Source organism: Pezoporus wallicus, unplaced genomic scaffold, assembly GCF_028554395.1.
Source record: "Pezoporus wallicus isolate ANWC-B61680 ecotype Strahan unplaced genomic scaffold, APGP_CSIRO_Pwel_v1 contig_8819, whole genome shotgun sequence".
Taxonomy (NCBI): Eukaryota; Metazoa; Chordata; class Aves; order Psittaciformes; family Psittacidae; genus Pezoporus; species Pezoporus wallicus.
Genome location: NW_026637548.1, coordinates 90387 through 104292, shown reverse-complemented (window position 1 = coordinate 104292; position 13906 = coordinate 90387). Strand labels below are relative to the sequence as shown.

The 13906-nt window shown below is 43.0% G+C and overlaps 1 protein-coding gene across 2 annotated transcripts in view; it reads left to right on the top strand.

Annotated features, from left to right (window-relative positions):
* Nucleotides 1–13906, top strand: part of ZNRF3 (zinc and ring finger 3) — a 78670-nt gene that overhangs the window by 30996 nt on the left and 33768 nt on the right. The window contains exon 1 of one of the 2 annotated variants that reach the window (XM_057406158.1): nucleotides 8928–9138. The exons of the other annotated variant lie outside the window; for it this stretch is intronic. The gene's annotated coding sequence lies outside the window, so the exon portion shown is untranslated. Of the gene's footprint in view, nucleotides 1–8927; nucleotides 9139–13906 lie in introns of those variants that run through there. 2 annotated transcript variants of the gene reach the window in all.

Sequence of the window (13906 nt, the reverse complement as noted above, 5' to 3'; positions counted from 1 at the left end):
TTATGACATTGGACATGACAAAGTGTATGTAAAATTAGGCATGATGTTTGGGCTTTGCCCAGTGGATGCAAATGCAAAGCGGGGTAGAGCATGAAGGAGGCTGTGCAGGTAACTTCATGAGAACTTGATGTTGAAGGAAGAGGGGACAGTCTGGAAAGAAACAGGAGGCTGTACCTGTTTGGAGACCTGTGCTTTCAGAATCAGTTGGCTTCTCCCCTTCTAAAATTTCCTGAATGCCTTAAAATGTTTTCACATGGGCAGAAGTCATAAATTGGAAGCAGATCCACTGAAGTATAGGAGGCTGCCAAACTGAAAAAGAGGTCAAGGGGGAGGTCTTGGAGAGCAAAGTTAAGGAAAACTTGGAGCACAGAGTGGGGAAACTGGGATATAGGCAGATATATGGCAGCTGGAGTTTGAAACAGAACTTCTGTAGACTTTACCTGTTTGTGTATTGCTTCAGGATGGCTTATAAAATGCAAACACAAATCTGACTAAAAGGTTAACTTTGAAAAATTAGATTAAAATTAGAAAAATGAAATGGAACTCGATCTTCAGATTGTAAAAAAAAAAATAAAAAAATCCCAGGTATTTTGTTGGGTGTGTGCTGGTTGCTGTGATGTGAGCTCAGGTTCGTGTAGAGCAGGACAGCGTTTTGTACTCTCTGCAAGAGTATGACAGTTATCCTCAAGTCGCCTATTTATAAATCTAGAAAAAGGTTAAGCTTCAGAGAAATGCATGCCAAGGTCAGTAAAGGGAGGTGTCCAAACCAGTGTAACTCTGTAGCAGCATAATGAAGGAAAATGTATAGTTAGGAGCTGTAATGCCCATAGCTGATGTCAATATTTTTCTTCCTGCTGTGATAAAAGAGATGTGTAAAGGGATTTGAGGCAGACTGGGTCTGAACAAGGGGGTAGGGAATGATTTGTGTCAGAGGAGTGAGGAAAGACTGGACAGAGCATGCAGTGAAGGTACTTTCATATTAAGACAGAGGAGTAAATAAGATTCCTTAGAAATAATGGAACGTAGGGGGAGCAACTGAGAGAGAGAAGGCTAGGGGCTGGAAAGTCTGGGTGGTGAGAGGAGCCGTGGCACGAATCTGACTTCTGTTTTGATTGTGGGACAAATCTCCCAGGCTCCAAGTGTGAAAATGTATTTGTGTTTTCTGTGGGAATTAATGAAACTACAGCTGGTTGCGTGTTCTCTGCTGTGCCTCTTCCATGTCTGTCCTGAATGTAGTCACTGAGCCAAAGCTTTACTTTGGAACTGAGCAGAAAGTTGGTGCTGCCTACTGCTGCAGTGGTGCTACAGGATTTATCTTGAGGAGTTTAAGCAGTAGTGAAGTATCTGAAGTGCAAAAATGGGTGGAGAGAAGGACTGAAATACCAGACCCCTCCTCTGGCGCTTTCCCTGCTGCACAGTGCAGAGCGTGTCGCGCTGCCGGCTGGAGCGGCTCCAGCTCTCTCCTCCATCCCTGAATTTCCCTGCAGCCTCAGGGGAAGCTGCACCTCTGTGGCTCTCTCACAGCTGCTGGACTTTGATGGAGACATGCCTGCACTCTTTCCACTGGCCTCCCTTGGCAACCAGCCCTTTGAAGATGACCTCTTGCTGTTTGCCTGTTGTCTCCCTTGTGTTGGATTATAGATGAGAGGCTGGCATGAGGGGAGGGGGATGGGATGGAGTGTTGTGCGTTTTAAGCCTCATTTCTTTCTGCATTCTTGACTTTTTTTTTTTTCCTTCTCTCTGTGGCTTTTACCGCTCTCTGCGGATAAAATGTCTTGCACCTGGAAAATGGGTTCTAGCAGAAATGCACTGTTTCTGCTTGGCATTTGTATATAGAACAAAGGAAGTTTGATTAGTTTCATGGTGAGGCATTGTGTTCTTCCTGTAATAATCTGTTTGCATTAGTTCCCTTCCCCCATCCCTCTTTTTAAGGACAATATTGTTCTTAGTTGTAGGGCAGTTTTTCTCTGTGGGCGTGTTCTGTGTTCCTCTTCCCTCCCTCTAGCCCCAGTGAACGAACCCTTTCGGAGACAGCACAAAAATGTATCACCTTGATAGTGAAGGCTGTGGTGTGAAATTGAGAGGGATGCATTGGAGCCTTGTGGCTGGGTTGCATTTTGCACAGGCACTACTTTTGGAAATCTAACCAACCAGGCTCTGCCAAACACTGACAAAGTCCTTCAGGAGAGTCTTATAGTGAAACAGCAGCTGTAGGGTAAGCAGTAGGGGATCAAACAAAGTGTAGGAAGAGATGCCCAATTTTAACTACAGTGAAAGGTGAGCAGGTGAGGTGATGTAGTACAGAGCATCGTGATGAACAGTGTTTACACGCTCTTACAAACTTTACCATCTCATTTCTCACTTCTGTTTTTCTCAGTGATGAAATTACTTTAACCTACCTGAGTCAGCACTCAAATCTGCCTGAGGTTACTTCAGGCTTTATTAAGGTCTGGGTGTGGAGAGCAGAACAGTCATTGACATTGCTGCTGAATTTTGATGACTGAAGTGGGGAGTCGCACATGTTACAGGGTATTTTACAGAAAACATGAAGAAAATAACCTGGATGTGCTTATGTATGCAGCTGGAATGCCTCAGTGCAGCATAGGCTCATAGAATAGTTAAGAGTTGGAAAGGACCTTAAGATCACCTCATTTCAACTCCCTGTCATGGCAGGGACACCTCACACTAGACCATTTTGGCCAAGGCTCTGTTCAGCCTGGCCTTGAACACTGCCAAGGATGGGGCAGTCACAGCTTCTCTGGGCACCCTGTGCCAGTGCCTCAGCACCCTCACAGGGAAGAGCTTCTTTGTATTTAACCTGAACTGCCCCTGTTTCAGATTGAACTTGTCCCCCTTGTCCTGTCACTACAGTCCCTGATGAAGAGTCCCTCCACAGCATCCTTGTAGCTTCCTTCAGCACTGGAAGCTGCTCTGAGGTCCCATGCAGCTTCTCTTCTCCAGGCTGAACAGCCCCAATGTTCTCAGCCTGTCTTCATAAAGGAGGTGCTCCAGCCCCTGATTATCCTCGTGGCCTCCTCTGGACTTGCTCCAGGAGCATACCTCCTGAAATTAGATGAACAGGATGGTGGAGGTATCTGTGATCTCTGTATGTAACTATTTCATCCTTATTTGGAATATTGCTTTTTATTTGGATCTCCTAGTATTATCGTATTTTGGGAAAACAACCAGCAAACCCAGCCCCTTGCTCCTTTCACCCCAGCTAAAAACCGTAAACAAAGACATAAGCTAGTAAAAGTAATAGGTTATTCACTTGGAAATAGGAGACTTCATGGGAGAAGGAATGAGTTTGTGTTCCCTCTGCTATTTCTCAAAAGGAAATTAAGCATTGATGTGTCCTTTCAGTACCAGACTTCTTCATCTAATTTATTTATTCTTGCACAACCTGAGCAAAAGTAGGCCATGCAGATTATAACTCTTATTTTAGGCTCTACTAATGTGGGTGGTGTAGTCTAACCCATTTTGGCATTGCTATATACCTATGTTTTCTTCTGAAATAAAAGTATGATATTTACTGGACTTAATTTTGTAGCTTCCTTCAGCCCATGCAAGAACACGTCCCTGTCCCTCTTTCCATGGAAAAGCTGCATCTGGTGCATCAGGACTGATAATCACCTTTGTCTTTCTGTCAGAAAGGCACGCTTGGACCATGAGTAACAGACCCATGGTCTTGGTCTGTGAAGCACGTAGTAAGGGAGATTGTGATGCTTGCAAAGCCTTCCAAGTGTTTTGACTGGAACATAGGTTGCTGTGCAGGATCTTGCTTCTCAGCAGGCAGTTAGAATGTGCAGATGAGTAAATAACAGAGTTTAACTGACTTTTTTTCGAGTGAAGCAAGATGAAACTAACTGGCAGGCTTGCTGTAGAAAAGCCAGGACAAGCATGTCTAGCTTCAGCCTCTCTTGTCACATGGACAGGCTGGAAAAGGAGAGAGAAGGAAAAGAAGGATTGTGGAGACTGAAATGTGTATTGAGGTGCTTTGTGACATAAGCAGCCCTCTACATCCTCTTGTAGAGGAAGATGATGGCTATGTTGTGTCTTTGTAGACAGTACCATGATCAAAATGGAATTTCTGTAACAACTTTTCAGGTAGTGCATTTTCAGATATACATGGAGTATTTCTTGGAGCAGTCTCCTCACTGCTAAAAGCAGCTCTCCTTGTAGGACAACGCTTAGGTTGCTGCTGTAAATAAACTATTAACAACTAGTGAAACAGAACACCCTGTTGTTGCAGTTACCTTTCTAGTCTCCAGGTGAGCTGAAAACCTCTTCCAGATCAACCATCGCTTCTAAAGAAGTTTTTGGCATCTTAAATCAAATCATCATGTATATATTCCACAAGTCATTCCACAAGTTCTTTACATTTATGGCAATTAACCTGTCTTATTTCACATGTCTGGAGATGTAATTCTTGGTGCCGACTTCAGTATTTACCTCTATCAGCACATATCACAAGAAACAGAAGTCAGGGGAGAAAGGGTTGCCGGTTAATGCAAGACTTTACCATCAAACAGTGGAGATCGCAACTAGATAACAAAGTACAAAATATTTTTCTTGTAGGTTTTACCCCCTCCCCTACAAACTCCCTATTTCATCTTTCCATATCCCTACAGCTTGTCCAGGTCCCCCTGGATGGCATCCCTTCACTCACACCACTCAGCTTTGTGTCATCCAGAAACTGGCTGAAGATGCACTCAATCTCAGTGTCTGTGTCTCCGACAAAGATGTTATGTACCACTGCTCCCAGTACAGACCCCAGAGGGACACTACTTGTCGCTGGTCTCCACGCAGACATTGAGCTGTTGACCTGCAACTCTTTTGAGTGTGACCATCCAGCTAATTTCTTATCCACTGAGTGGTCCATCCATCAAATCCATGTGTCTCCATTTTAGAGACAAGGATGTTGTGGAGGACAATGTCAAATGCTTTGCATGGGTCCAGGTAGAGCAGTCACATGCAGTAGTTCTGCAAGTCATGTTGTATGCGTGTAGTTTTGATGCATTGGATCTATTGAGGTTTCTCAGTTTCTTTAAAACCTAAAGGATGCTTCAGAAATAATTTGTGTTATTTTCAACTCATCTTAGTCAGCATCTTCCTGTCTACCCTTCTCAATTCATCCAGCACAATTCTCCACAACTGAATGCAAGCAAACCAGCTATTTTTGTTAGCAGCTTGCTGCAAAATACACAAAATATCTTCTTTTGCGAGGAATCCTAGAGGACTCTGGAGAAGCAAGTCACCTCTTAAACTCCATGTAACATCAAGAACTTCCCAGAAAGCCAGGGTCCAGGTGAGATTATGTCAGAAAAATGAACTATACTGAGTATGGAAATCAGTCACAAGTCAGTTTATACATATAAGGTACAGTTACTACTGATCTGAAGACTTACAGTACTGTGACATTTTGGGTCAGCATGAAGTCTGTCAGTCTGCTTGCTAAACTTTCTTTCTAAAATACAATCTGGAAATGAGTAGCTCAGATTTTTCACAGAGCTATGTGCTTTTGTGAAATACAGCGCTACCTTTGCTGGTGCGTGCATGTGTGTTGTCTTCTAATTCCCTCCTACGCTCTTGGAATTTTCATCCCAACTAAATTCACTCCTTTCCTAAGCGTGCATCATATATGCCTTTGGCAAGGGAATTAAAATGGGAATTTCTTTTGGGGTTCCTTATAGGAACAATTTCAATCACCTGTAGGTTGGTTGTTTTTTTTTTTTTGCTGTTGAATAATTCCAGTCATTCTTTCAGGGCCCCAGACACTCCCTGGGGTTGAACAAAATAGACTCCATTATGTTGTACAATGTTTGTCAGGGTCTCTTCATACTTTCCACTCCACTTTCTGCTAGAAAACTTACTTGCAAAGTATATGTAACTCCATGTGACACCTTTAACTTGAGGAGATTGTGAGGCACTGACCTAATACCTGCAGTTTTAAGTCCCCACTTAAGTGCTATGGGACAAATGTAGTTGTTCATGAGACATAAGGTAATCCTATTTTTCCCAGCCAGTTATGAGTATGTCTAAAGTTCTGGTCATTAGTGCATTTTAGGGACCTGTCTTGTTCTGTATAGGGGCAGGACTCTTGTTTTGCTGTATAGCTACTGGCAGCTGCCTTCTGCCAAAGTGATCTCTGAAGGTATCATTTCACTCCTGCTTTTCCCTGCAGTTTCCCCTGTCCTTAGTGGCATCATGCCTGTATCTTTTGCCAGCCTCTTTCCACCCTTTTTAGAGGGGAAAAAACACAACTATAAATGTGACTGTTCCCCTTTGCCTTGTCAATACTGTGGTAGGAGAATTTGGTGTAATCAAAAGCACTTAAATTCTTGAGAGCAGAAAGCCCTCAAGTTATCTTGGGTATGCACATCTTTTAGAGACCCTTTGAAGGAAGGAGAGGTGAGTTCTCTGTTTGAATGGGCTGTGAGCTTCCTTTGCAAAGTGTTTGAATAATTAGTGTCCTGTTGCTTTGTTGCAGTAGGTTGCTCAGCTGCACTGTGTGGGCAGTACACTCGATCTCTGCCTGTGCAGTAAATCTGATGCAGATGTGCTGAATTTACAGCTTTGTATGTGTCTGTCACTGCACGAGGTGTGGGTTATCTGTAACACCTGCTTTGGGGCAGTCCTAGCAGGAGGATCTCTGGGAGCATGCTGCTGCTGCCAGGTACGTGTTTCAGGTTTTTTTCCTCTCCTGAAGGATTTGAAGCTGGGCTGTGGTACAGGTGAATTTCTCACAAGCATTTCACATACTCTCCGAGTCACAGGTTGGATATCCCTGAGTCAGGAGTAAAGGAATGATGCTGCTTCTTACTTTGCATGATGATGAGTGTGCTGATCAACTAGATCAGTGCCAAGGTCTGCTTTCCTAGTTAACAAAATCTACTCTGCTCTTAAAGTTTGCCACTCCTTTACACAGGACCTGATGGGCTGTGTGTAGTACCGGCCTGTCTGCATTGTAGAATTTTACTAGCCTTTTCTGCATGGTGGATGTGTTCAACTGCATATCTCTGTTTTTGCATTTAATTGCAGCAGAGAGTGGATTTCTCATCATCCCTTTTGGCATACTTCCTGGAGTAAAGTGGACTGTGAGAGGATTTCAGGAATGCTTGATGCTCTTGCTATAGAGAAAGTTCAGTGAAAGCCACTTGTGGGTTCAATGTTAACCGCTAGGTCAAACCACACGTCACAACTGATAGCCAAGAAAAGCACACTGCTGAAATGCTCAGGTTCTATAATGTTACATTTTGTGGTGATTTGGTTTTTGGCAGGATGCTCTCCTTCAAAACGAAACAAGTCTGAAAGCGAAAAGAAACTGTTTTAATGTGCTTGTGTTGGAGGCCAAATGTTCCTCTGCACAGCAAAGCTGCATGGTCTAGAGGAACCACAGGAAGGTGGGGAAATGCTTCCCTCTTTCACCCTTTTTTTAAAAGGCTGGCATGTTCCAGCTGCAGCCAGCATAAACCCCTCATGTTTTATGAGGCTGCTGAGAAAATGGCAACTATTTTATTTATTTGTTTATTAAAAAGTTTCCTCTTCTTGAAAGATTCTTGAAAGGTCACTCATCTGTCACGGCACATTCTACTGATGCCTTTTTCAAAAAGGACTGATAGAACCTACTGCCTGAGCTGCTTCTTTCTGGTGGGCTCTTAGTAATGCTGGGTTGGAATATTGCAGTCAAGAGCCTTAAAGCACCTTTTTTGGCAACAGGTTGCTTTGCAAATACAGAACAGTAAACAAGAAATGGAAAAGTTAAGTTCATCATTTCAATGTATTTGTAAGTAGTAGGAACAAATAAAGCTTTGTGGTGATGTAGTTGCATTATATTGAAGACCAAAATCACAGCAGTGGCAGCAGTCATTGGGAAATCTGTCAGCTGAGATAACTGACATCTGTCCTGGAGAATGAGTGCAAAGTAGTTTTTAATAGGTAAGAAGACAAAATTTTAGAGGAAATGCGAAAAATGAGTGTTGCTAACACTGACTCAACTGGTTTGCAGCCTCCTGGGTCACATATTGAATATTTATAAGCTCTATTGGAGTACTTTATACAGTTAGTCCAGTTGCTTTTGTCACTAGAGGGTGTTAGCCAGGTATCTTGCCTTTCCTCTAAAAAGACTTACTTTGTGTCCTGATGGAAACCTCTCTAGGTTACTACTTTTTTTCTTCTCTACCCAGTGCCACTTTTTTGCCCTGTGCTCAGTTCTTTGTCCTAATTGAATTCATACTTCAGTATTTTGGAAAGAGATGCTTTGGTACCCTGGCCTTTGTTTCATGAACTGGGAACTATATGTAATGATTCTCTACACATTAATCCTCTGCCACAGAAAGTATGAAAATCCTTTTGGCAGCGTTACCAACCAAAGTTCCAGGTCGATGCAGTGGGTTACTTAGGGCCCTGTGACATGTATTTAAGTCTTTACCTGGCTTTGTTGAGGTATATTTATTCATGGAATGCTGGATCACCAATAAGAATCAGTCACTGATTCTGTAGATGCACATTGTATGTGGGTAGGTAGGGCTGCCTTTTGTGCTGCGCTAAGTGGAACAATGAGAGTAAGCAGGAGGTGGAGGCATCTCGAGGCTTACAGAATCTGAGATGCTTTGTTTTCAAAGACAGAAATAGGGTCAACCTCAGATACAGGGGCAAAGCCCCAGCAGGGTGAAAGGTGTCTGTGGCATGTTTCTTCTCTTGTTGCTTGTCAGGAGAAAAACACCTGTTAGAGTTACAGGGGATTAAGCACAGAGGATGTCATGGGCAGCTCGAGTGGAGGAAGCCTAGAATTTAACCAAGAAAAGAATGGGAAGAGTAAATAGGTAATGTTAGTGGAGAGGTTCTTGTTTAATTTATTTGTTACTGCTCTCGCTGCTGTGACCAGAGCACACCTTCGAATCACTGCATGTGTCCTGCCGTGTTTCCACACTGCTGGCTCGCAGGAGGCCTCTTGGGAGGGAGCAGAGGTTGCACCGCTGAAACTCGTGGCTGCTTAGCGAAGGTACGCGTGCAGCATGGACCATCTTTCAGCTGCTTCTGCCCAAAGGGTGGGGAGAAAGAATGATGTTTTGTGGCTTGTGGGATTTGAAGAACTGAATTTTCAATATAGAATTCAAGCAGAAGAAAGTTGGGAAGGTAATGCTGGGTCTCAAAGGAATGTTTTTGAAGTTCTTCAGACTGGTCAGGTTGTGTTATCCAGACCTGGCTTGTATTTACCAGAACTCACGTTTTGACAGGAAAGGGAAAGAGTTAAGATCTTTTAGGGTCATGTTTTGTTTTCGGTAGAACTGAAATTGGGGAATCTGTTCATAGTGTTGACATGCTGTGTCTCTCTGCAAACTTCTGGAACTATGTATGACACAGAAATGCCGGCCTCGTTTTACCCAAGCTAGCATGGGCATCAAAGCAACATAATGGGATTGCTCTGTGTGCAGTCATTAACTGTCCTGCTTCCATACCCAAGCCAATAAATACTTGGTGGCATTATATACCATGTGGATTTAATGCTTGAAGGTTGAAGCTCACTTGTGATTTTCACATGGTGTGAATGTACCCTTTTTGGTTTTGTTTTGAGTTTAAGCCCTTTGGGATCCTTAATTGTAGTGTGAACTGAAAACAAAACAACAAAAAACCCTAAACGTCCAAAACCGAACAACCCTATGAATGGATCAACCCCCAGTGACCAGTGAAGCTGGCTTTCCTGTTAGCTAGCCATTGGAGTCTCAACATGAAGTATGAATGAAATGCTGTTGGCTGGGATGGGAAGCCAGAGAGAAATTTATTCAGAGAGGAAATTCCTGGGTGGAAATTTGCATGCTCAGAGTGATGCACCACGAACATGATTCTGATGGTGCTGGTCAGAAATGTTACTATAAGGCTTGGTGTGTTCAGGGGGAAGGAACTCCATGAAGACCCCAGAGGAAGAGGTGCTGGCGAGTGGGCACAGAGGTCATGTTTCCAAGTTCTGGTCATGATAAGATTAGTAAATTGGTAGATTTCACAATCTGTCATTGACTTAATAATGCCATTTTATTAAAAGAGCTGACACTGGGTACTTAAATATGAGCTGCCCTGATGTGTTGGTGGTTGCACAGAGCTGATGACTGATGTGTCTGATTTACCCCTTAGGTGAGTATTTATCTTGGTCCTGTAGATCTTCAGATCTACTGGAACAAATAGCCCAGGAACAGTTAGCCTTTGCAGTGCATGTGGTTTTAATTGAACAGTGCAATGTTTTTGTCAGTTGTCCCTTCCTGAAACAGGGAGATTTTGAGGGAGCACTAGTGGGATAATGCAATTCATTTCTATAATTACTCTGGTGAGATTCCAAAGTGATGCAACAAAATCCTCAGGAGTTTGTAGCCTGCAGATGTACCTAATAAGTTCTCTACATTTGCCAGCACAAAGCCTGCAGCACCCTATTAGCTTTGCATACTGCTTACACTGGGTTTTGTTTTGGGGTTTGAGGTTTCTCGTGTGCAAGATCATTTTGCCATTGTGTGGTGGTTTAATAAATTTCAGTCTTCTCTCTGCTTTAGTGTTCTGTGCACTGGTAGGAAACGTAAGATGGCATTCTGTGCCTGGCTCTTTGGCCTACAAAAGGGATCCACTTGCTGTGGTCACACTTGTCCTTGGACAGCAATGATAGTAGCCAGCATGGCCGTGTTGGAGGAGAAATCTTCTGAGACAGTTGTTTGGTTTTGTCTTCTAGCCAGAGAACAGCTTTCATCTAGTAACTAGCTCCTAGTACAACCTTGCTATAGTTTCTGAGTAAAAGTGTGTGTTCTAAGTGGGTTCAATTCATGGGTTTAGACAAGTATTTGAATACAGCTGTGAACAGCATGAGTCCTGTACTGAGGAAATGAGTTCCTACTTAATTTTTTCCCCTTTATTAACAAACGTGGCAGGGATGGTGGTTATTTTTTTTTTTTTTTTTTTTTTTTTTTTTTAAGGTTCTTGGACCAGGATGGAGTTCAGAAGCTTCCTCGGAAATGCAGCTCTTTAGACTAGGTTCAGGAAGCGGGGGCTGTTGGCATTTGGAAAAGGAGTTTCAAAAAGCTGTATAGTCATCAGTAACTCTGAGCAGAAGTTGCCTCTTACCAGAATAATAACCAGTGTTTCTCAGATCTCATACAGTTCTTCATTCTTATCTGCTCTCCAGCCCAGTTTCATATTCTGCATTTCCATTTGAAGTCTCATGCAGCTTTTCAAAGAGTTCATTTAGTTTCACAAATTGTTTTTTGTTTAAAGTTTGTATTCCAGAGTTGTCTCAAAATGTCAGACTTAGTGCCTGGTACTGACTGCATGATACATAAACCTCAGGTACTAGTAGTTAATATTGTCGTGTGTATTTTGTCTCAAAGGGAGCTGAAAGCACATGATGCTCTCTGAATCCTTCTTAGTGCATGTCATTTCTCAGTCTTACTTCTTGGCTAATCTGGTATAGTGAGATGAGAAGGTTTTCCTATTAACATTTTCCTCTCAAGAACATATACCTCTGCTGAAAGGGAGAATGTACTGGATATGCTCTCTGTACCTACGTTCTCCTGATTGGTAGATAGGAGATCTGCGAGGCTATGCTACAGGACTGATCATCTTTTATGATCTTTGAAGCTGCGTATCACTGTTTTCATACAATAGGAGACAGAGTCCTGCAGTTCTGTTGTGAGGAACCATGGAGACAATGAATTTGGTTAGCAGTTTGCCAGAGGGAGACAAGTGCCTTTTTAGGGGTCACATTATTCCATTTGGGTTGAAGCTAGAGTCAAAATGATCTGGTAATTTCAGCCTTGGCAGCTTCTGCTGAAGGCAGGAATCAATGATGTGTCAGTCTCTCTTGCAGCAAAACTCGGCTGTTGGTGTATGATGTGAACCTGGAATAAGACTCACAGAAATTGGACTGAAGTTTTCAGGCACGATGTGCCCCCAGTGAAGCCATGTTGGCTGTCGCCAGCCACCTCTGTTTCCATTCACGTTTTCCATTTGTCTCAGCAGAGTGTTGCAGAGGATCTGCTCCATGATCTTGCTGGGCATGGATTTTGGACTTACTGGCCTGTAGTTCCCTGGATCTTCCCTTTTTTTTCCTTTTTTAAAACAGGGGTTCTGTTTTCCCCATGTTATGTTTCTCCATCTTCTGCTCTTACTAGTTCTTATGTTTGTTTCTTCTGGTCGTGACTTATCACAGGAAAGAGATTTTTCTTTTTTCTGGACAGCTACTCCTACTGTGGGAGTCTAACCATATAGAGGTTTGTTTGCTGATAACTACTTTAGAGCGCTAAATCTTGTGCCTTGCACTCGCCTCTCCAAATGCATCAAGTTAATATTCATATCAGGATTGAAAATGGTTTGGGGTTTTTTGTTTGTTTGTTGGGGCTTTGTGTGGTTTTTGTTGTTTTACTGAAGTCTCAAATCACAAGGAATTGCTAGCTGTGGCACCCCAAAGGTCTAGCAAAGCTTTTTGTTTAAGTGATTTGCTAGTTCTTGATGGAAGTGTCAAGGTTATTTGAGTTTTGAGGGCTCTGCTGCTTCCAGACCTGTGATTTTTTTTTTTATTTTTTTTATTTTTTTTTTTTTCTACTAAGCTGTGCATAGGTCCTATTCCAGGCCAGGTTTTTGAAGAAGACAGGAGTGTTCAGAAATTCAGCTTTGGTTTTACTAAATGCCTGGTGCTTGGTGCCACACAGAGTACCCTATGTGCCCTGTGTATGAAGGTGAGATGCTTGAGTTAGGGTATGCCCATGCTTGACTGTTGCAAATTCCTGACTGTCTTGAAAACCCTTTTCAGAGGCCTTTAATGTTCTACACTGCAAATGTTTAACTACCTTTGGAGTTGTGTGCAATGTGCAGCTTGTTTGCCTCTAAACAGGAAGGCTGTCTTCTCAGGTGCTTGGGGCATTGCTGTTGGAGACAGGGTGTTGGGCAGTATTGTGAGAAAATCACCAGTTTCTTTTTAAAGGTAAGGAAACGCAGGCTTTGTAAAAGGAAGAGGTGTTTTCAGCTCTCTGCTTATCTTGGTTTCCAGGGATGGTAACTGCAGAATCTGCTTGCTAACTATGATCTAAAGGGCTGTTCACACTTGGGAACTGTTGGGGAATAACAGTATTCTGGAGCAAAGTGGCTGTGGAAAGAATCTTCTGTGCCTCTTGGTCTTCTTCCAAGATGTTTTCTGGAGTAAGGTGGGCAGAGAAGGTATTTTTTTTGTATGGTTGGGAAAAGACCGAGATTTTTATCTCGTGACAGAGCAGAGATCCTCAGCTGCTCACATGGTGGTTTGTAACATTGCAATGCCTTATGTGGGCAGGCAGGGAAAGAAAAACCAAACCAACAGACGAGTGGAAGTTTTCTTGTCATCATTAGGACTTTTTGAGGTGCTAGAGTTATAAAGTGAAATGTTCCTCCTTTGTTGGTTTACTGTTTGTCTGCTCTGCAACACAAACTCACTTAAAACTGGTGTAGCTCTTTCTGAAGTTAGTTTGACCCTCCCAGCAGTGTATTCAGATTTTGTAACCTTGGACAAAAGCACCCGAGTCGTGGTTTCAGCTTTGCCCTTTCAGGTGTGTGGAAAGCACCCCAGCACATTTCAAGGATTTTGAAGTAGAAACTTCTTAGATATTGGTTATGGTTTTGTCCTGGGTTCAGCAGTAGCAGTCATTTTTCTCCTTCTTGGTAGTTGGTGCAGTGCTATGTTTTGACTTTCGGCCTGGGAACAGAGCTGATAACAAGGATATTTTGGTTTGGCCAAGGACTTTGTGAGCCTCATGCTCTGCCAGGGAGGAGGGAAAGCCAGGAGGAAGCAGAGACAGGACACCTGACCCAAACTGACCAAAGAGGTATTCCATACCACAGCACGTCATGGCCAGGAGGTAACTGGGAGTGAGCCGGAAGGGCTGGGACTGCAAGGTTG